We start from the raw sequence: 24,066 nt of genomic DNA on the forward strand, positions 1-24,066 counted from the left end.
TATCATCTGAAACAGATAGCTCTGAAGGAATTCACTAATAATAAAGAATTGTTTAAAGCAAAAAAATAAGAGGTCAAAGAAAGAGTGGTCCTTAAGTGTAGCCAAATTATTGGGTCATTTATTATGTTATTATGTTATTATGAGTCATCTGAATTTTAACCTGATGAAGACAGGACATCATTGACTAGTATGGTTGAGAACAAAGATAAATTGACAAGGCACCTGTCTAAGTGGTATGCTGATAAATAGAGAGGAGATCCAATCTAAGCAAGAAGAGAGCATTAGAAAATATTGCTGGCAAGGAGCAGTGTGGGTCGGAGTATGATAATGGGAAGAGACTGTCTGAAACACAAAGCAACACAGAGCATGAAAGATTTTTAAATACTAGCTGCATCTGAAGAGCATGCAATTGCAGGATTCCAGTCCCCAAACATATGCTGACAGTTTTAGAATATGGGATCTGAAGCAAGAACATAATACCATGTTGGAAGAAAGAAAGAAGACATAAACTCTAAACTTCTAAACTCTTCCCCTCTGACAACTCTTGGAAAAAAATTAGGAGATATTTTGGGAAAACTGTATGAAAAGTAAGTTGGTAGAAACAAAGACAAACATTTCTCAATGAGGGATTTGTTTGCATCTCTGCCTGAGATGTACTACAGGCTCAACCCCATCCCTGGGAACAGCCTGCAGCTCTGCTTGTCCTTTCTCTCTCCATTCAGGGAGAATGCATTACTCTCCTCTCTCTCTCTCTCTCTCTCTCTCTCTCTCTCTCTCTCTCTCTCTCTCTCCCCATCTATCTCTATCTATCCATCCATCTCTTACATGCTCACTTTTGCCCTTTCCCCACATATATCCCAAATAAACTAATTTTACTTCACTCTTCCTTTCCTTCTGAGATTTTTTTACTGCACATACTGGTGAGGAATCAACTTGGATATAGGTATGTTTATTTCCCCTTTTTATGCAAAAAGCATATCCCTTGTTCCCGTTTGTCGTATGGCTCCTAGAGGAATTGGGTGATGGGGATGAATTCTTGTGCCATGAAAAACAAGTGGGATTCAGGTGCAATTTGACAACGGCCACATGGACTTGGTGGGAGACAGGTGTTTATTCCATGAGGGCTGCTTCTAGCAAACTTTATGACTTTAATTTCCACCAGTCCCAGACACTTCCCCTTGACCTCAGTGAGTAGAAAGGATGGCAATAGACTCTTTCTATGGCTACTCCCTCACTTCTCCCCTCTTTATGGAAGTCACCTGACATAACTCCATCTTGCTCCTTAACTATGTATTTCTTATAACTTCTCATTTCCTCTTGATATACTGCCATACTCTCCCTTCCTAGCAGGTCCTCTGCTAAAAGAGAAGAAAGCTCTTTTATTTTGCATCCACTCTAGTCTCTAGAGTAATTGACATCTGAGCAAACTTAACAGCAAGAAAGATGATCTTCCCTCAGATGAGGGAAAGCTTATAATTATAGTCTGTCTGTCCTTCCTTCCCTCCCTCCCTCCCTCCTTCCCTCTCTCCCTCCTTCCTTCGATCCCTCCCTACCTCCTCCCTCCCTTCCTTCCTCCCTCTCACCCTCTCTTCCTTCCTGCCTTCCCTCCCTTCCTTCCTTCCTTCCTTCCTTCCTTCCTTCCTTCCTTCCTTCCTTCCTTCCTTCCTTCCTTCCTTCCTTCCTTCCTTCCGTCCTTCCTTCCTTCCCTCCCTCCCTCCCTCCCTCCCTCCCTCCCTCCCTCCCTTCCTCCCTTCCTTCCTCCCTTCCTTCCTTCCTTCCTTCCTTCCTTCCTTCCTTCCTTCCTTCCTTCCTTCCTTCCTTCCTTCCTTCCTTCCTTCCTTCCTTCCTTCCTTCCTTCCTTCCTTCCTTCCTTCCTTCTTGCTTTCCTGCCTCCCTTCCTCTCTACTTTTACTTCTTCGTTTCTGTGTGTATGTGTGTCTGGTATTTAATTTGTATTCTCCCTAGTCATACTGGAAGGAGGCAAGGACCACTCCCAGTAATCTTTGAATTTATTACTTCTCTGACCCTGAAGTGCTAAAGCTATTAAGACTACATCCGACATGGTTAGAGAGAGAGGTGTGAAGGTAGGGACAGAACTCAGGACTGTGAGCACATGAAAGCATTTATATCCCCCATCCCTTGAACTATATCCTAGCATTTCAATAACCAATGAGAATTTCCTTTCATTTAAATTGCAAAGTTCCTTGTTAGGTTTTCCCCTAAATGTACTATCCTCATTTTAAGAGTCTATATAATCTTATTTGGATGACCAGAAGTTGGATTTATAATCTATGGCCACCTATGTTCATGTTATTATAAATTTCTATTTTGTTGATATCTCTGGGTCAATTTAATTATTTAGAATGGGATTTAATAAAAGTAAAGTAAAATTAGCTTTCACCCCAATCTGTATTGAACAGAAGATAGTTGTGTGTTGTATTAATTCAAGGTATGAATTAAATGTAAAAGTAGGAGAGAAAAACCTCTTGGGGTAAATTTAATATGGAAGCAAATAATGGTATCTGGAAACTTAGAAAGTTTTGCTGTAATAGGATACTTAAAATATTTCCTGCAAAACCTTTTCATGCATAGTAAGTGTTCTTGGAAGACTGTCATACCTTGGGGGTATGTTTCAGGTAGTGCTCAGCTCCCAGGTGCCACTCCCACCCACTCTTGGCCACCTGGGTCAGCAGTTCTATGTGAGGGTTTAAGGATGCAGCACTGCTCTTGGTGTGGGGGTGCTGGGGATTACCACATTTACCATGTTGGTACTTAGTGGACTCTCGGGCTTTTATTGGTGAAGCATAGGAGTACATGTGTTTGTGGGGATTGAACCAAGGCTGCATTTGATCAAACCACTGTCCTGTTTCCTTGGCCTGGACGAATAATTTATATAGACTATATTGTGATCACTGCTATCATTAAATACTGAGTCTGAAGTAAGCATTTTGTTTGTATTGTTTTTGTGCTACTATTTAGTTGCTCAGGGCTAACTCTCCCTGCAGTCAGTAATCACTCCTGGCAATGTGTGGGGGCCCTCTATGGGTGCTGGGATGGAACCCAGGTTGCCATGTATATGGAAAGCATTTTACCTAAGCTACTTTCCCTCCAAATCTTTTAGGTTAGCGCTATAAATATAATTTGAAATAGGAATTGGGGGAAGGTATAAAGAATAATTTGAATATGCCTAAGAGATGTAAGAATGGCTATTACTTCTAGATAATTTAACTTGAGTGAGTTCTGGACATCATAAGATAGAGCTAGTTCTTGTTTAAAGACAAGTGCAAAGATGAAAATACTATTTGAAATATTGAATGTAATCAAAGTAAAGAGAACGTAAAGTGAAATTTATCAGCTACACAGGTGGGGTGGAGGGCTGAGGAGGTGGGGGTTTGGGGGACAGGTTTACTGTGGTTCTTGGTTGTGGAATATGTGCACTGGTGAAGGGATGGGTGTTTGAGCATTGTATAACTGAGACTTAAGCCTGGAAGCTTTGTAACTTTCCACATGATGATTCAATTAAATAAATAAATAAGTTCAGGGGCCTGATCAATAGTATTGGGGGTAGATCAGGTTTGATCCCTGGTCCCTCAGATAGTCCTCTGAGTTTTATCAGGAGTGATCCCTGAGTGCAGAGTTGGAAGTAAGTGATTTTGTTGATGAAGAACAGTGATTAAATTTTCAAGGGAACTTTGAGAACAATAGGAAGTTTGGGAAAGAGATGATTGGAATTAAGAGATGTGTGGACAACTCTCTATGGGACCACTGACTAGATTCACTGGTGTAAGGAGAAAAGTTCCCATTGACACAATGAGAATTTCAAGTTGCAATAGTGGTTGTTGAGAGAAAGGTGTAAGAGGAAGGAATTTCTCTGTTAAAGGCAAACCCTTGGAGTCCTCTACCCTTTTTCTGACATAAGAATGAAACCAGACAATTCTGCCCTTACTCTTCAGTAAATGGAAACCTGGTCATACACCTTACATTATACTTATAGAAACATAGGAACAAGCGTAAGTAGAATCCAATAGAACTAACTTCTTCTATATAAAAGCACAAAATATTGTGATGTAGAGCCTTCTTTCTCTCTCTCTCTTTTCTTTTTTTTTTCTTGTGCCTGGGCTATTGCCATTCCTAGCTGTTCTAAGGGTAATTAGCCACTTCTCTGAAATTGAATCCTTATTAAAGTCAACAAAAAAGTAGGGAGCTAATGCATGCATAGGAAGCTTCAGGGGCTTAAGTTTGTTGTGTAGAGAGCAATCAGCACCCACTATGTTTGCTGCCTCATCAAATACCATCAAATGAATTGTGGAAAATTTCTTTTTTTAGATTTTGTGGGCAATAATTATAATATGAGCAAAGAGGTGTGTTAGTCTCATGAGAATGTTAATAGTGTAGAAGAAAATTCTTGTTTTCCACAGGGCTATACATGACAGGTAACATTTCTAGGATTCTGGATATATATTCTCATAAAGAAAAGGAAAAAGGATTTAGTTGTATAGCTATGAGATATTGAATGAACTGTGGTAGCGTTTAAAAGAAATAATTAGTGTAAGTTGGAAATATTGGTAGAAAAAATTTAAAAAGCATTAGATATGGGTCTTGTATAATTTACTCTGTCATACGATAAAAGTATAGTAAAACAAAAATAATTAAAATGATGACAATTAATTTAAATGGTGTAAAGAAACTTGTTTATTATTATTCAAAATATTATTACCTAAATGAAGAAATTTCTGCTTTTCTTGTTATCTCTCCTTAGAACCCATGTATGTATCAGAGTCCTGTAACAGATTACTTGATAAATATTTTTGAATGAATGGCTAAATGGTTTTCTCCTGAGTTGTAAGTTCCATTTCAAACACTCTGTGAATGGATATTCCCATTTATAATAAAATGTTGACTTTCTTGTTGAAAGTTAAAATACTTGCATAAACTTTTGAGTCAAATAGTGCAGATAACATTTCAGTGAGAACAGAAAAAACTTAGGCTCTCAAGTGAAATAATAATGATTCTCTCACTTGTCTTTTGTTTAGTCTATTTAAATAAAACAGCTAATTATTTTTTCTCCATTGGTCCATACCTGGTGGCACTCAGAAGTTATTTCTGGTGTCTTTCTCTGGGGCTTCTCTTGGTAGTGCTATGAATGTAGTGTCCAGAATCAATACTGGACCTTCTATATAAGAATCATGAACACTAGACCTTTGAACTCTCTTTCCAGCTCATTTTTCTTATTTTTAAATAATTTATTATCAGATAACAGTAAGTTATCTCATTCAAAGTCTTCCTGGCAAGTATTTTTGCACAAAGTACACTATGCTATGAGGATTTATAGCATTTATTACACGCATGAATCTGTGGTTATCATTGATGAATTTGAGAACCACGATAGTCAATTTAAATGTGGAATTTCTTATCGGATATTTGTGATCCAAATTTGGTGTGCAAGTGGAGAGCTATTATTGGCTCATTTTTGCTTATTGTAAATCAGTTAACAAAGAAATCTTTACATCATAACTTGATTTGAAGTGTTGAGCAGTCAAATATTTTGAGGAATGGCTTTAAATTATAATGTAATATTTTGTGGTTTAAAAAGTAAGTCTTGAGACACACAAGCGAATCTCGGACCCGAGCAACTTGCGGAGGAGATGGCCCGGGACTTTGCAATAGGCCTTCTCCGATGGGTTGCTCCAGATGGGGCCAGGTGTTGTCCCTCCACCTGCCCTCTAAGAGTTCCAGTAGTTGCCATTTTCCAGGAGCCAGCAAGAAGCACCAGGTACAAGTTGAGGTGACAGTAAATCCCAAGTCTCACAGGACAGGGGAGGAGTGGGCCTCCTCCCCCCCACTCTGATAGGACATGGAGATGATGCCACATCAGTCCACCATCTACTTAAGCTCCAACGTGGCCACAATCCAGAAACACACAAATGAATCTCAGACCCGAGTTACGACCCGAGTTACTTGCAGCAGCAATTTCTTCTGACCCTAATTATTAAAATCTTAGAATTCCTAGAATGCTTGGCCGTGATTATACTCATAACAAGCAATACAAAATACATTGTCTAGCAATTGCATTTCGGCAGGTATGAGGGGTAGTAGGACTGGTCTCAAAATATCGAAGGTAACTAAAGTAGAGAAAGAATATTTTGCAATTTATCTGCCAGACAGGTAGGAAGAGGTGTGGAAAGTGGGGGGCAAGATACTGGGGAGTTTGGTGGTGGAAAATGTGCACTGGTGAAGGGATGGGTGTTGAATGACCATATGATCGAAGTTCAATGATGAAATTTTTGTTACTGTACCTCACGGTGAATTAATAAAAAAGTGTAAAAATAAAGTAAGTCTTTTGGAAACCATATGAAAGCAAGTTAATATTCACTTTTAATATTTGACTGAGAAGTTTATTAGAACTTATTCTTCAAAGTTTATACATAAGTCAAAGGTAATTTTTATTAAAAAATACTTTCAAAACATTAATTTCCAGACAGTTCATTCCATAAGTAATGAACATATACATATATGATATATAGGTATATAGTATATATAGTTTATATAGTGTATATATAGGTATATAGGTATATATACCTAATGTGTATATATAACTATATAGGTATATCGGTATATATATGTAGGTATATATACCTAATATATATATATATACCTATGTACTATACACATTACTATTGAATCTGTGTATGCATACATACATCTTAAGAAGACAACACATTCACAAGGAAATAGTTTAAAATATCTGGGGGCCGGAGCGATAGCACAGCGGGTAGGGCGTTTGCCTTGCACGCGGCCGACCCGGGTTCGATCCCCGGCATTCCATATGGTCCCCCAAGCACCGCCAGGAGTGATTCCTGAGTGCAAAGCCAGGAGTAACCCCTGAGCATCGCTGGGTGTGACCCAAAAAGCAAAAAAAAAGAAAACAAACAAAATATCTGGATAGTTAATAGATAGAAAAGCAAAACTATGACAATGCTAAGAATGAAACAATGCATATTTTTATTTTGTTTTATTTTATTATTATCATTTTTAATAATGTAGAAGTATTGCTATTTATTCAGCCATGATTAAGGTCATTGAATTGGGCATGAACTCCACATTACTTTTTCTTTTTAAATTCAGAATGTTATTTTTATTTTATTATTATTTCCCTCCACCCCTTTTTTTATTCACCATGAAATGCAGTTACAAAGCTTTCATGTTTGAGCTTCAGTCATACAATCATCAAATACCCATCCCTTCACAAGTGCACATTTTCCATTACCAAAATCCCCAGTATTCCCCCACCCCCACTCCCATTCCAACCCTTCCCCTGCCTGTGTGGCAGACAATTTGTTCCGTACTCTCTCTACTTTGGTTACATTCGAATATTTTGACACCAGTCTCACCACCACTCAAACCTGCTGAAAAGGTAATGCTAGACAATTTGTTTTGTATTGCTTGTTATGGATAGAATATAACATCTAGGAAATTCTGTGTCATTCTCTTCCAGGAGCTTTAGTTTGTAGTCTCTGGGTCTTGGCTACTGATGTGATTATGTGGTGCTGGGGGCGGTTTGTGGGTGTGACTGCCAAGTTACTGGAAAAAGGGGGACCTTTGGGGAGGAGGCCAGTCCAGATCCAAGCGGGTCTGGAGTTCTCAGTCACGGGTTCCCCCTACCTTCTTGCTACAGGCCCTAACTGCGTCTTTTGATCTCTTTCGAGATTTTTGGGTCTCTGAAATAAGGCCAATAAGTGAGCTTATATATCTGAGCTAGAGGTGGTTTGTGGGTGTGTCTCCCACATACCTAACTTTTGGCCGTTTAATTTTGTGGTAAATTTAGCCTCAAGTTGTTGGGATCTGGCCAAAGCAGCAATTTTGAGGTATCTGGAAGTCTGAAGGCGCCATCAGGTTACTGATGCACTCACCCCGCAGGTACAGGTTGACCTGCTGGCGGCACCATATTCCCTAATGCATATTTTTAAATTAAATAAAAAGCAAAGAGATTTACATTGAATAGGCTAATAAAGCTGACCATAGCTTATTAATTATACATGTTAGATGGTTATCACTGAAGATGTCTTACTTTTTAATGCTTTCACTATATTTTTCTAAGTGAATATTTAGTTTTAAAATAAAGAATTCCTTTCTAGAGACTAATTTAAATAAAACTGCACATTAAATTTAATTAATTGATTATAAGATATATTCTGAAGAATTTTTAATAATTGCAGAGCTTCTCCATATAAAAATAAAGAATAGCTGTCTCAAGAATCTTAACCTAGCTCTCCGCAGCTGCATGAGTGTGAATCCAGACCCAGCAAAACCTCTTTTGGCATGGGCAACTCCTCGCAGAATGTCTCCTGCCTGAGAACTAAGCCTCGGCCCTGTGCCCGCCCAGGAGGGGAAAGGTATTTCTCTCTCTCGCCTCTTTCTCTCCAGGGATGAAGGGCGCGGTGTCCGCCATATTATGACGACCACAGATTGGATTTTCAAGCCTGCAATGATCCAATATCTGGAAGAAATCTCCCTGGACTTAGTTGTTAAAGTACAGAAATTCAAAACCGCACAGCCGCTAGTGCGGCCGCGCGACCTCATTTGTCTTCACAGTAGGTCTGAATCTACTGGGGTACTCCTAACAACAATAGTGAGGTTTGTGTTGAAATATTGAATTTAACCTAAGTAAACAGAAAGTAAAATAAAACTTATCAGTTACAAGGCGGGGGGTGGGGGGGCGGGATGGGAGGTGTACTGTGTGGTTTTTTTTTTTTTTGGTGGTGGTATATGGGTGCTGGTGAAGGGATGGTTGTTTCAGCATTGTATAACTGAGACCTAAGCCTGAAAGCATTGTAATCTTCCACATGGTGATTTAATAAAATAAAATTTTTATTTAAAAAAAAAGAATCTTAACCTAAACATTTGAAAAGGTTGTGCCATTTTCTCAAAAAAATATATCTAATGCAGTAAAATAAGTATCTATATTATGAACAGAACTAAGCATCTTGTTTCCAACATGTGCTTTCATGTATTTTTCAAATCAGAGTTTTAAACTTTAAAATGAGTTCTACTAATACTAAGAGAAATATTAAAGAAAAAATGTGGTTATTGTGAAGTCCAATTAAAGATTTCAGATTATTTATTCACTGGCAGAGATCAGTGTTACCGAATATTTTCTAAAGATTGCAACAAGTCTATTTAAGTTATTATTTTCTAGAATTCTTCATATAGCAGTGGATACTATAAGCGATTGGGAACAATGCATGATTTGAACTAGTTGCAGGGAATAGATTTGAGCCTTATTGCTATGGTGATTTTAGTATTGGCATAAGTACTGGGGTTTTGTTTGTTTGTTTGTTTTTAGAGCTCTTTTTTTTCTTCTTTTTGCATCCTACCTGGGATTACTACTGAATCTGCACTCAGGAATTACTCCTGGAGGTGCTAGGGGGACCATATGGGATGCCAGGTCTTGAATCTGGTCTTGAATGCAAGGCAAACTTCCTACCTGCTGTGCTATTGTTTCGGCCTCCATTAGTACTGTTTTAATCAACTATTTGTTGTATAGTGTTAGGCATAAAACATATTTGTCCTTGCACATGAAAGATAATATGACTTCAAACTGGTACTGTTGAGAAGATGTATCTGCAATTTGGAATACTGTTTATAAGTGGCAGATAATTAAATTCCTTTGTAGGTGATTCTTAAGAAAATAAATATACGTTTGTGTGTGTGTGTGTGAGTGCATATGTGTATGTGAGTTTGTGGGTACATTCAGACAATTTATGTTACATTGGAAGTGTCGCCATAACAAAGTAGCACAGACTGAATGCTTTAAACAACTATTTTTCAACCAGGGTCCATGTGCTTCCACTGTGGGCACTCAGGACATTGGAGGCGTGGAGAGGGGCAAAGGTGAAAATTTACAAATGGAGAATCATAGATTGATATTATGGAGATGACTCGTAGGGCAGGGGACTACAGAAAGGAAACACAGTGAGAAGGGGGCCACAGTTGCATAGTTAAAGTCTGAGTAAGATGCTGGTAATGTGTACTTCTGATACCTTGCAATGTTACTTCTGATAACATCTAGTTCTGATACCTTTTAAAACTGCTGCCTTTTAGATGTATCTGGTTATAAAATTATCTTTGTTACATGAACACCAGTTATTTTGGTTTAGGGCTCACCTCAACTACCCAATTTTAACAAAACTATTTAGTTTTTTAAAATAGTTGTATTGAAGTAACATTGGTTTACAACATTATGTTTTATAAGTATAGTTTCACACCTCTTCAAATGTATGTTATATAATGTGAATTCAACAAAGGGACTAATATTCTTCCATTACAAACCACTGGGACTCTCACCACCTATTTGCTCCCACACTCCTCCATCTCTAATAACCTTCCACAGTCAGAGTCTAATGGCTTTTTCTGTGTGTGTTGGGCTTTAACATTGTTCCCTTGCTTTGTATTTTTTATTTTGCAAAGAGGATAAAAAACAGATCATATGTTTTTCTCTTATCTGCCTTATGTCACTTTGCATGAAGTGATGCATCGTTCCAGTTCAATCCATGTTATGGTCAATAATAAAATTTTATTTTATGGTTGAATAGTACTTTATTATGCATATATATTTATAACAATATATAACATATGTTTACACACTCATCCATAACTGAACACTTTGATTGATTGTGTACACTGCCAAACAGAATACAGTTAGCATATATATTTTAATTAATATTTTCACATTGTTAGGATACACAGAGAAATGGAACTATTTAATCTTATTATATATATTTAATATTAGAGAACATATGTTATCCATAGAGAATGGACCACTTTGTATTCCCACAAATAATATCTAAGGTTTCCTTTTTCTTTACATCTTTGTTTCCACTTGCTTCTGATCTTTCTGATATTGGTAAGTTTCATAGGCATGAGGTAATATTGTCATTTGTATTTTAATTTTCCTGATGCTGGAGCGATAGCACAGCAGGCAAGGAGTTTGCTTTACATGCGGCTGACCTGGGTTCGATTCCTCCACCCATCTTGGAGACCCCAGCAAGCTACCGAGAGTATCTTGCCAGCATGACAGAGCTTGGCAAGTTACCTGTGGCATATTTGTATGCCAAAAAAAAAAAACCCAGTAACAACAAATCTCACAATGGAGACGTTACTGGTGCCCGCTCGTGCAAATTGATGAGCAACGGGATGATAGTGATATTTGAAATACAGTGATACAAAGAGATAATGAGCATTTTTCATGTGCCTGTTGGCAATGTCTATATCTTCTTTGGAGAACTGTCTATTCTTTTTGTTTGTTTAAGTAGTCAATTTCAGTTGACGTCATTGAATACTGAAGGCTTATTGACTAATGTATTATTGTACTTTTTATTCTTTGGTGACGTGAATTATTAGTCATTAAAAAAATAATTATTAGATAAGAAAATATTATGTTATGTTTCGCTTCCCCACATTTTTAATAAATTATGTTTAAAAAATTAAAACGTATATGACCTTACACTACATGTGAATGGTCATAAATATATAATAACCAAGAGCCCATTTATGATGAATCTAATTCATAAGTGAAGATGACAAATTTTATAATCTATGTCTTAAACCAAAGAAGTCTTATAAATATATGCTGCATTGAACAAAGATCATACTGATGCATTTAAATCACTTAATCTTACTATTTTATGTCAAATTCTGAATTATAATCATTTGGAAATTGCAGTTTGTGAGTAGAGCAGATGTAAGGCTTAGTTGGAAATGAAATGTCCATAAAAGTAATCTCAGTTGTCAAGTGAATACTTATCTATGAAGGCGTAGTAGATTTAAAGCCAAGTTAAAAATCTTAGAAAGAAACTCAGTAAGTACATTTTCCTAAAGTCTGCATATAAAGTTAGGTGATTTACTAAGAGTGAACACTAAGTAGTGTTCACTATGGACCTCAAAATGATGAGATTTATGAATAAGAATGCATACAAATTATAATCTCAATGATGAATTTTCTTTTACTAAAAATCATATTTAAAACTTTGTAGGATAACATAACCTCACGTAGTTTAGGTTTATTTGGTTACTCCTGTTACAGTGCTCCTATTCCTCTTTCTTTATTTGTAGCTTCTTTCTTAGTGTTCTGTTGACTTGTAAATAATGTTTTTCTCTTCTCCTTGAGTCCTTTGATAGTTTATTCAGAGCAAGTCCTTTTTGTATGGACACAGGAAGACTTAACAAATGCTATGCTTTTGTAACCTGGGAGTCATTTGACTCTACATGATATTTTCCTCCAGGGCATCTGTTCTCTTGACCTAAGCCTCAGCTGCCCTTACTTCCTACCACCCCCAAAGCACGGTCCCGACGTGGGACAAGAAGGACCCAGGGCAAGCGGTGAGTTGTGTGCTACCCTGGCATCGAGATGGGCCTGGCCAAAGTGCCTAATGCTTAACTATAAGTTAAGAGCTTGATCATGGACAAATGCTGTCATGATCCAGTGATACTAGATTTGGACCCTGCTAGGGTGAGGAATGATTAATCTGGCCTGAGTGCTGTGGTCTGAGCCTGTGGCAAGATGTTGCCAGGAGAGCTGCCTTGCAAGCCTCAGTGTATCCCTTGCTATGTCCATACAAAAATAACTAGTATTAAGATGTTAATAAGTTCCTGGACTAAGGAAAAGAAAAAAACCTTAAGAGTGAGGGAGGAAAGGCTTTGGAGTGCCCTGCCCTCAGGAAGGGCTTTCTTATGTTGATTTTGCTACCTGGCTGGTTGTAGCCTAGAGGGCAAGGTGGGAGAGACAAGTAGGAGGAGAGAGAGAAGCCAGAAAGAAGCAGAGTAGATCCAGAGAGAGGCCGGAGCTGGGAGTGCGGGAGATGAGAAAGATGAAAGATTGAATAAACGGTAACTAATCAGCAACCAGCTTGGTCCTCGTTCTTCCTTCGCCTGTCCTTGACCACCGGCCGTCCCGATCCAGTCCACACACTGCGGTTCCAGAGCACCGAGAACACGGGTGGTGAGATAGAGCCGCCCGGAGAGCCCGGGAGTGCACGCGCCCCCTCGGCGCTCTTTAGTTTTTTACAAAACTTCACTAAGGGGGAAATTATGTTTAGATATCTTTGAGTTTTTCCTTATTAAGCATTTAGTCCTATACTTTTTCAAGTTTAATATTAAGCACAATTGATGTAGATCAAGCTAATAATGATCTTAATTGACATATTCTCAGAGTATTAAATTTGTTAGGTCAAAATAATAAGAATTTGCAAATATTTAATTTCAATTGAACAAATATTTTATTTATTTTGTGATCAAATCTACATAAAATCATTTAGCTCTTTGAGTCATAAGAATTTTGAGTCTATACTTCAAAACTAGTTGAGTGCCCTGCAGAGCCTTACCTTCTCCCCTCTATGAAACTGAGCAGCCACATGCCAGCTTTATTGGGGACCCCATCCTTCTATCTTGATCCCCTTGCATTCCACACCTAGACAAGACATTAACCCCTTCTTGTGTCAATCTATCCTTCAAGCCTAAAACCATGTATATGCATCTGTTATATAGCGGGGAGGTGGCACTCCTATTTCCCAAACAGTATACAACCTTAAATAGTTAATTCACCTTAGTAACTAGTTAATAGGGATTTTTTTTTTGCATACTCAAATAACACTTCATAGTATGGAAAAATAACCTGAACAGCAAAGATATTGTTAATAGTCATCTAGTGAAAACCACTCAACAGATCAGTTTTATGTAAAAGAGAATCTTAACCTCTACCATTAATACAAAACTCGAAGTCACTGTCACTGTCACTGTCATCCCATTGCTCATCGATTTGCTCGAGTGGGCACCAGTAAAGTCTCCATTGTGAGACTTGTTGTTACTGTTTTTGGCATATCAAATAAGCCACGGGTAGCTTGCCAAATGAGGAAATGAGGAACATGGCTTCAGCCACAGATAGGGACCTAAGTCCAGATAAATTCCCAAACCCATCAAAATGTTTGATCCTGGTCAATGAGGACTTAAAATCAACACTCACTGCATTGGCAATGGAAATTTGGCAAGCACTTGCCAGCAAAATTAAACAATCACTACATGAGAAATTCAACCAAATCAAAAAAGAATTTCCCATCGGATGAGAGATTCCACAAATGAAATTGAAGGAGCTAAACAAAACCCTAGAAAATCATAGTAGCAGTATCTCACAGGTGAAGAACTCTCTAAAGAAACTTGAAGACAAAATGAAAATCATAATTGATAAGGAACTTAAAATAGAAAAAGAAAACAAAAGAATGAAAGAAAATGTAAGGTACTTACTGAAAAAATAAGTCAAGAATAGTCTCCAAATTATAAGAATAATAGATGATAAGGAAAAAGGGAAAAGGGGCAGAATTAGTGGTGGGAGAGTTAATAACTAAGACCTTCCCCACTCTCTACAGGGATGCATTTTCTAAAATTCAAGAGACCAAGAGAATGCCAAATAAAATAGACTCAAACAGAACAACATCAAGACATATAGTTATCAAAATGGCAAAAACCAAAGTTAGAGACAAACTTCTTAAAGCTACAAGAGAAAAGAAAAACTTTAAACGTAAGAAAAAAAACTATAAGAATCTCAACAGATCTTCCATATGAAGTAGTACAGTCAGGAAAGTAGAATGATGTATTCAAACTACTGAAAGAAAGAAATGTTCAACCTACACTCCCTACTCTCCAAAATTCTCATTTAAATTTGAGGGAGGAAAAAATATTTTCAGCCAGACAAGATCTGGTGACATCTGTGATTACCGAACTGACTCTGAATGAATTGCTGAAAGACTACTTATATAAACCAAAGAGCCAATGATAGAAATAATAACCCTACACAGTAAAATGGCAACACAGCCCTTTGCATCAGTATTATCCCTGAATGTTGGGATAATATTGGGCTAAATTCTCCCATCAAAAGACACAGAGTGGCAGAATGCTTAAACAAACAAAATCCCCAACTATTTGCTACTTAAATAAAACCCATTTAGGGGCTGTATCGATAGCACAGCGGGTAAGGCATTTGCCTTGCACACAGGGGACCTGGGTTTGATTCCCAGCATCCCATATGGTCTCCTGAGCACCGCCAGGAGTAATTCCTGAGTGCAAAGCCAGGAGTTACCCCTGTGCATTGCCAGGTGTGACCCAAAAAGCAAAAAAAAAAAAAAAAAAAAAAAAAACACATCTAAAAATCACAGCATAGACACAGGCTCAGAGTACAAGGATGGAAAACAATTATACAGGTGAATGGGGATGAAGAAATCTGGGATAACATACTTTTATCAGATCAAATTGCATTCAATCTAAAGAAACTAATTAGAGATAGATACTACTTATTAGTTAAGGGAAAAATAGACCAAGAAGAATTAATTCTAATCAATATATAATCATCAATATATATAGCATGAGAAAAGTTTGTAAGGCTTTTGCTCACAACTACAGATACATACTGCACTGCACTGTAGCACTGTCGTCTCGTTGTTCATTGATTTGCTCGAGCAGGCACCAGTAACCTTTCCATTGTGAGACTTGTTGTTACTGTTTTTGACATATTGAATATGCCAGGGGTCGCTTTCCAGGCTCTGCTGTGTGGGTGGGATACTCTTAGTAGCTTGCCAGGCTCTCCGAGAGGGACAGATGAATTGAACCTGGGTCAGCTACGTGCAAGGCAAACACCCTACCCATTGTGCTATCACTCCAGTCCATAGGTAAACACATGGACAAAAAAGACTGACACTTCATCGTCATCACTAGATAGAATATCAGTAAAGATACAAGAGTACCAAATGAGGCAAGAGGAGATGAGTCTAATGGATCTATAAAGGCCCTTCCATCCACAAGAAGTAAATATACATTCTTATATCTGCACAAAAAACATAATCCAGAATAGATCACATTTCAGAACATAAGGCTAACTTACATAAATTTTCAAACATAAGAATTTAAAAATCATATTAAATCCTATCACATCACAATTATATGGCGATAGAAAAAAAAAACATGCTGCTAAATAACAGCTGGACCAAAGAGGAAATCAACAAAGGAAAAAAAAGATCCCCTGAGGCTAATGATAATAAAGAAACAAGTTACCAAAACCTATGAACACAACAAAAACAGTTCTCAGGAGAAAATTCATAGTAGTACAGGCCCAAAATAAAGAAGAAAAGAAAAAATCAGCAACCTACAAACAAACCATGAATGTCTGGAAAACCACCAACAATGAATGCAATGACAAGTAGAAGAAAAGAAATAGTAAAAAGAAAAGAAATAACAAAAAATCAGAGCAGAAATCAATTATGCAGAAACCAGAAAGCAATAAAAAAGAATCAATGAAAACAGGAGCTAGTTACTCAAAAGAATAAACAAGACGGTCAAACTATTGGTTAGACTCACCAGAAAAATAAAGAATATGCTCAAATAGATTGGAAAAGAAGCAAAAGGGAGAAAATACAGTAGAACCCCCAGAAATCCAAGACATCATGAGAACTTACTATGAACAACTATACTCTGTAATCTGGGGAACATAGAAGAAATGTGTAGATTCCCAGAAACATTTCATCTCCTCAATCCAAATAAGAAGGTAATAGAAAGCCCGAGCAGGCCAAATACAAAAATTGAACTGGAAACAGTAATTAATAATTTACCCAAGAATAAAAATTCTGGCTACATAGGTTTATGGGTAAGTTTTATCAAGCCTTCAGTGAAGATTTACTGCCATTGATCATTAAACTCTTACAAAATACTGAAGAAACTGAAACTTTTCCTAAAACCTCCCATGCAGCTAGTATTATATTGAAACCCACAGCAGACACATTTCTAAAATAAAGAAAATTTCAGACCAATCTCCTTGATGAACATTGATGCAAAAATCCTCAAAAAATGTTAGCAAATTGAATCCAACAGCACATCAAAAAAAATTGTACATCATGATCAAGTGCTATTCATCCCCAGGATGCAAGGTTGGTTCAATATATGGAAATCAATGAACATAATACATCACATCAACAAAAAAAGAAAATAAAGATGCATATTAATCTATGCAGAGAAAACTTTTGACAAGATCTAACATCCATTCATGATAAAAACCATCAATAAAATAGGGATGGAAGGAACCTTCCTGAAGATAGTAACAGCTCTCTATAAAAAGCCCGTAGCTGTTATTGTTCTTAATGGTGAAAAACTCTCCATTGTGATACTTGTTGTTACTATTTTTGGCATATCGAATGCGTCACAGGTAGCTTGCCAGGCTCTGCTGTGTGGTCGAGATACTCTCGTTAGCTTGTCAGGCTCTCTGAGAGGGGTGAAGGAATCGAACTCGGGTCGGCTTCATGCAAAACAAATGCCCTACCCTCTGTGCTATGGCTCCAGCCCAAGAAAGGCACATATAAAAAAAATTTGGGAGCAATATGTGTTGGAGGGAGGTGGTGAAGAGGAATGTTCTTTCGTTGTTGGTGGGAGTGTTACTGGGTTCAACCTCTATGGAAAACAGTATGGAGCATTCTCAGTAAACTTAAAACTGAGCTGCCATATGACTGTTTCACTTTTGGTATCTATCTCCAAAAAAGTAAAACATTCATTCAAAAGGACATATGCACACTATTATTTATTGCAGTACTAAGTACAATAGCTAATATTTGGAATCAACCTAAACATCCAATGACAGATAAGTGGATTGCGTGGTGTGTTATATATACACAATGGGATACTACACAGGTGTCAGGAATGGTGAACCGTGCAAATTGTGGCAACCTGAATGGAACTAGGAGACAAGTTAAATGAAGTAAGCTGGAAGAAAAAGAATAAACACAGGATGATATCACATATATGTGGTAGGTCAAATTACTGGATAAGGGAATAAATGGTTTAGTGGTAGGGGGACTGCATGTGACTAACTTCATTTCAATTATGGCACCACAAGGTAATCCAGCACTGCTGATTATGTCTCTAGTGTACCCTCCCTCTGCCACAACCACAGTGGGTTGGGTAATATCCAGTACTACATCAGGACCTGACCAGCATCACATACAGACTTGGACCCTTGCATTAGACCTGTGACCTGGTATTCTGAGAGTTTCTGGCAGTGCCCTCATTCCTCCTGAGCACAGCTTGTGAGCTTCCACTATTTTGCCCCAAATAGAAAAAGTAAGTTAGGTTAAGAAAGCATAGAAATAAAGGTTGAGAGAGAAGATAGGGGGTAATAAATTGTTCCATATGTTGCCAACCCCTGATTGATTCCCAACACTTCAACACTTCATATGTTCCCTGAGCACCAGGAATGATTGCTGAGCACAGAGTCACTAGTAAGTCCCGAGCACCACTGGGTAAGCCTCCCTTCAAAGTATATGTTTTTTCAATATGGTCATTCCTTCAAAAACTAGAAATTCAGCTTTCATATGACGCCACAATACCACTTCTGGGAATATATCCCAAGGGTGCAAAAAAGCACAGTAGAAATGCCATATGCACCTGTATGTTCATTGCAGCACTGTTCACAATAGCCAGAATCTGGAAATAACCCAAGTGCATGAGAACAGATGACTGGTTAAAGAAACTTTGGTACATCTATACAATAGAATGCTATGCAGCTGTTAGGAGAAGTGAATCATGAAATTTGCTTATAAGTGGATAGACATTTCACTTATCATGCTAAGTGAAATAAGTCAGAAAGAGAGGGACAGATATAGAAGGACTGCATTCATTTGTGGAATATAAAATAACATAATATGAAATGAACACCCAAGTCAGTAGACACAAGGGCCAGGAATATTGCCCCATACTTGGAAGTCTGCCTCATGAGCTGAGGTAAAAAGGCAGCTGGAATAAGGAAGTCACTAAGTCAATGATGGTTGGAGAAGTCATGTATGCTGGAAGTAGATAAAGGATCAAACATGATAACCTTTCGGTATCTGTATTGCAGACCATAGTTCCCAAAAGTAGAGAGAGAGTATGGGATAAATGTCTGCCATAGAGGCAGGGGGAGGGTTGGAAAGAGGGTGTATACAGGAGACATTGGTGGTGGAGAATGTGCACTGGTGGAGGGATGGGAGTTTGATCATTGTATAATTGAAACTCAAACATGAAAGCTTGTAAATGTATCACACTGTGATTCAACAATAAAAAATAATTTAAAAGTATATGTTTTCCAAAAAATATATAATTCTAAATAAAATATAATTGAGGAAGCCCCAAAATGTCTAAATTGTCTCAGTAAATTCAAATGGACATTCAAGAATTTATTTAAGATAGAGAATATAAATAAGAAAAGTTGTATGTATTTTAGAATGAGTGTTATAATATTAGCAGCTGAAACGGCATTTCTGTTAAAATTAAAATCTTTGCTTGAGTCTTTTGATTATAAATTTATTATTATTAATTGCTACTTTAAGTGAGAAAAATTACCCCATAAATAAATGCATTTTACTCAATATTTTTCTATTGTTTTAATACTCAAAGCCTACAGATAATGAATTAGTCATTTTCTTCAGAACTGAGTTAATAGAGAGTTTTTAAACTTTTCTCTTCTGTTTTACATGATAGTGTTTTATTCAGAAAAAAGTCTTTGCTTTTGCATTTAAAAGATACCACCAATCATATTTATATATAAGAGCTCTATTATTATTTTCACATAAACATAATATTATATGTGTTTTGCATTTCATTTAACTTCTATGAGTACTAAATTTTTTCATAATTATGCAATTATCAATATTGCTTCTATAAACAGCCTTGTACATATATATATATGTATATATATGTTTCTGTTGGGATTGTGGTGTATCAGAGTAAATCCCAATAAAAGAAAATTTAGGATCATATGGTAGAAATTTATGTAATTCTGGCAGTTTATTGGAAAACCTTCCAATAAAATTCTAGTATGTAACTTCCCAAAAGCAATGTCAATGAGAATGTCATGTTTTCCACAGTCTTGCCAATACAATGCTATTTTCACCAGATGATAAATGAGAAATGTTATCTCAATGAGGTTTTCATCTATATTTCTCTAAAAGTTTATACATACTTAAAGGCTATGCTTATACTTTGGATGGGAATTATATTTTAATGTGAATGGTTTCTCCTAATTTTCTGTATAATAATCTCCTAATTTGATTGAGTAACCTCAATTTTTTAAATACTATTTTTTTACATATTAAGAATATTAGCGCTTCATGTGTGGTATGCGTTGCAAATTTGCAACATCCACTTTTTTGAAGTCTAAATTAATAAATAATTACCATTTTTTAATTATAGTTTAGGTTACATATTTACAATTATGTTGACATTCATGGTCTTGGTTCCCATAGTTACATGTTCTTTTTATTTGGCAGCTTCATTTTATTCTGTGATAGGTACTTTTTTCTATAAAATTTACTACTACTGTAGACAAAATGATAGTAGTTTATTGTTTTCTGAATTTTAGTTTGAAAGTCATTCCCTGGTAGTGAAATTAAAGAGAAATTCACTTGTTTCCTTCTAGTACTTGTAAGGTTCCACTTTTTTTTACATTTAATTGATGAGCCATTTGAAATTAAGTTCTAGAGTATAGTATTGAAGTATAGACCTAATTTTATCTTGTTCCAAATGACTAACCAATTGTCACAGTATCATTTATTAAAATGTCCTCCTTTTGCCTTATTAATTTGAAATGCCACCTTTGCCATATAATATATGATACATTTCAATATCTACTTGGATCTATTCCTGGACTGTTTTCTAATTCACTGATCTGCTTGTTTATTTGTGCATCAGAGTCACACAATTTTCATTAACAGAGAACTCAACATAATATTTTTATATTGATCCAGTTTGCTGTATCTATAAGTAGTTAGGTTTTCTATTCATGATAGTACTCCATTATCTGAATATATCACTATGATTTAATAATTTTCTTACCGATGGAGTATTCCCATGATTATTTTAATAAACCTTCTAGGAGTGTATTTCTAAAACTCTGTTCCATGTTTCAAATTATTTTAGTTAAAATATGGTAATACAATTATTTTAGCACACAACAATTATTTGTGTTAGTTTTATTGTACTGCTGTAGACTTTAAAATACATGTTTTAATGAAACCATTAGACTTTTTTCTGACATAGTATGTTCATTTGCAGTTATACAAATGATATATGAATTTTTTTTGGTTTATATCGTTGGCAATATTTGGTGATGCCCATCTACTTTTATATTTTGTCTTTCTTATGAGTGGAGAGAGATTTCTCTCATAACATGATGATGCACATTTTTTCAGATGTTTATGAATTACTTCTAAGTTTTCCTTTATGGGTATTCATTAAATTTTTTTATTTTAAAAACAATGTGGTATATAACTTTTATATATTTTTTACATACCAAATTGTCGGTTGTATGTTTCACATGTATTATCTTCTCTTTTCAGATAATTTTTCATTTAAAAAATGTCATTGTTTGATGTCATTTCCTTGAGCCTTCTCCCCTAGACCTTTGCATTTATATCATAATTAATTCATTATAATACATTTTCCCCTTGTAGACATAATTTTGATTTTTCTTCAGAGAAAGCACAATACCCCACTACCATAAATTATGCAGTCAAGTTCCCTATGTTTAGGGAAAATATAAGGTTTGGCACATCCGGAGTGCAGTGGATAAGCCTCGCCCTGGAACAACCACTCTTGTGATCATGGTATCTCCCCTGCCAGGTAAGTATAGACATAAATTTTTAATTTTAGGCCTGTGATTCATTTCAAAATAATTGCTGGTCATGATCTTAGAAGTCAATGTTCACTTTTGTAATCAAAATATTTATTTTTTGCAACACTATCAGAAACTTTTTCTCTTAACTGTTGGACATTTTTGGCATCTTCTAAAAGTCAAGATTGAGATAGTGGAGATTTGATAAACAAGGCATATGTACTTCCTGTTATCAATAAATATGTTCTGGAGACTTAGCATTTAACATGGTAACTTAGTTATTAGTAAATGAATATTTTCTAGTAGTTTTGAGACTAGATCTAAATTCAGATTATCACTGTATTACTCTATCACTCTCATCACATTGTTCATTGATTTGCTCAAGAGGGCACCAGCAACATCTCCATTCATTCCAGCCCTGAGATTTTAGCAGCCTCTCCTTACTTGTCTTTCTCAACAATTTGAGGCTCTTTTCAAATGAGACCTGTTATTGTTACTGTTTTTGGCATATCAAATACTCCACGGGGAGCTTGCCAGGCTCTTCCATGCAGGTGGGATACTCTCAGTAGCTTGCTGGGTTCTCCGAGAGGTATATATATATAATATATCCCTTTATGATAAAAGGGTTGCCAGGGTTGATTATAAAAAAGAAAAACAACCGTTTGAAGTGATGAAGAATTAACTTACACACTTGTATTACTTGTATCATTTGTCTTCCCGTTGATCTTCGATTTGCTCAAGCGGGCGCCAGTAATGTCTCCATTTGTCCCTGTCATGTACTAGTGTAGCCCAATTATATCTGCTCGCTCCAGAAACAGGAAGTGCCTCAAACTGTTCATTCAGGGTTTTGACGAAGAAGTCTGACCATCTCGTTGGTGGGCAGCCACGCGGTCTTTTTGACATCCTGTGGAATCCAATCGGTAACTTACACAATGGTGAGAATATTTTGCAATACATATATATTGAATCAGGAGGGTTTACACCTTGAATCTGTACAATGTGATATTATATCTCAAGTTTGTTAATAAAATCTAAATGACTGTAAAAATCTGGGGCTTATAAATTTTTCCATCTACTTGACTTTCCTTATTAATAACATAAATATTGATAAATAATAGGGTTAATGTAAAAATAAAAATTCATCGAAAATTACACTTGTAAAATTTGGATAACTGTTATATCCTAGAAACAACTATTATATCCTAGTAATACATATATATATATATATTCTGAACATATCCTATATTGAACTGTAAGTGACTAGGCAAATAATTTAAAAGAAATAACTTCATCAATAGCAGATCTATAGCACTATCATACTGTTGTTCATTGATTTTGCTTGAGCGGGCACCAGTAACATCTCCATTGTGAGACTTGTTAGTATTTTTGGCATATTGAATATGCCACAGGTAGTTTTCCAGACTTTTCCATGAGGGTGGGATACTGTCATACCTTGCTGGGCTCTCTGAGAGAGATGGAGGAATCAAACCAAGGTCTGCTGCATGGTAGGAAAACTTCCTACCAGCTGTGCTCTCACTCCAGTCTTATAAACAGTAGGTAGATAGCATTTCTATGAATATGTTTTATTAATATTACTGACATAAGTCTATTAGGAGAATAGACATAGAACAGTTGTGTAAGTAAACAAATTTTAGCATATCATACGTTATTTCTAAGGTTTATGTATCAAGGTATATCATGTGAATATATAATTTATAAATATAGAAATTAATTTTAAGAGAAACTAAAACTAAAACCATCTTATCAATAAAGTTAAATAGGTGTGTTAAAGGCAATTTTTCCTTTAAGTATCTTAGTACAAGATAGTTTTTATATTTTGCTTTTAATTGCATATTTTTAGTAAATAATAAAATGTATTTTTTTTTTTGCTTTTTGGGTAACACCCGACAATGCACAGGGGTTACCCCTGGCTTTGTACTCAGGAATTACTCCTGGCGGTGCTCAGGGGACCATATGGGATGCTGGGAATCGAACCCAGGTTGGCATGTGCAAGGCAAATGCCCTACCTGCTGTGCAGTCACTCCAGCCCTCTAAAATAGAATTTTAAGAAAAGAAACAATTATTTTACAGGGACTTCAGAGACAGCACAGTGGAAAAGATATTTACTTGTATATGGCAGATCTGAGTGCAGTTCCTTGTACTAACTGTGGTCCCCTGAGTTCCACAAGAACTGAACCTTGAGCACCCCCATACATCACCCCAAAATCATAAAAAGCTTTCATATTTGTTACTATTAAATTATCATAATAGTTCAATTTCAGTATTGCAAATATAGCCAAATAGGATATTTGAAATGTCAATATTTGAATTACCAAGGAACTAAATGAAAATGTTAACAAAAATATTTCTAATTTCTCATTTTATTAAATTTC

At 36.3% G+C, this 24,066-nt stretch overlaps 1 non-coding gene across 1 annotated transcript; it reads right to left on the reverse strand.

Annotated features, from left to right (window-relative positions):
• Nucleotides 1–21,531: 21,531 nt before the first annotated feature.
• LOC129402618 (U1 spliceosomal RNA) lies at nt 21,532–21,689 on the reverse strand. The gene has a single exon (XR_008628733.1). It is a non-coding gene; the product is annotated as a U1 spliceosomal RNA (small nuclear RNA).
• Between the last annotated feature and the right edge of the window lie 2,377 nt (nt 21,690–24,066).

The sequence above is a fragment of the Sorex araneus genome, chromosome 2 (genome assembly GCF_027595985.1).
Source record: "Sorex araneus isolate mSorAra2 chromosome 2, mSorAra2.pri, whole genome shotgun sequence".
Lineage (NCBI taxonomy): Eukaryota > Metazoa > Chordata > Mammalia > Eulipotyphla > Soricidae > Sorex > Sorex araneus.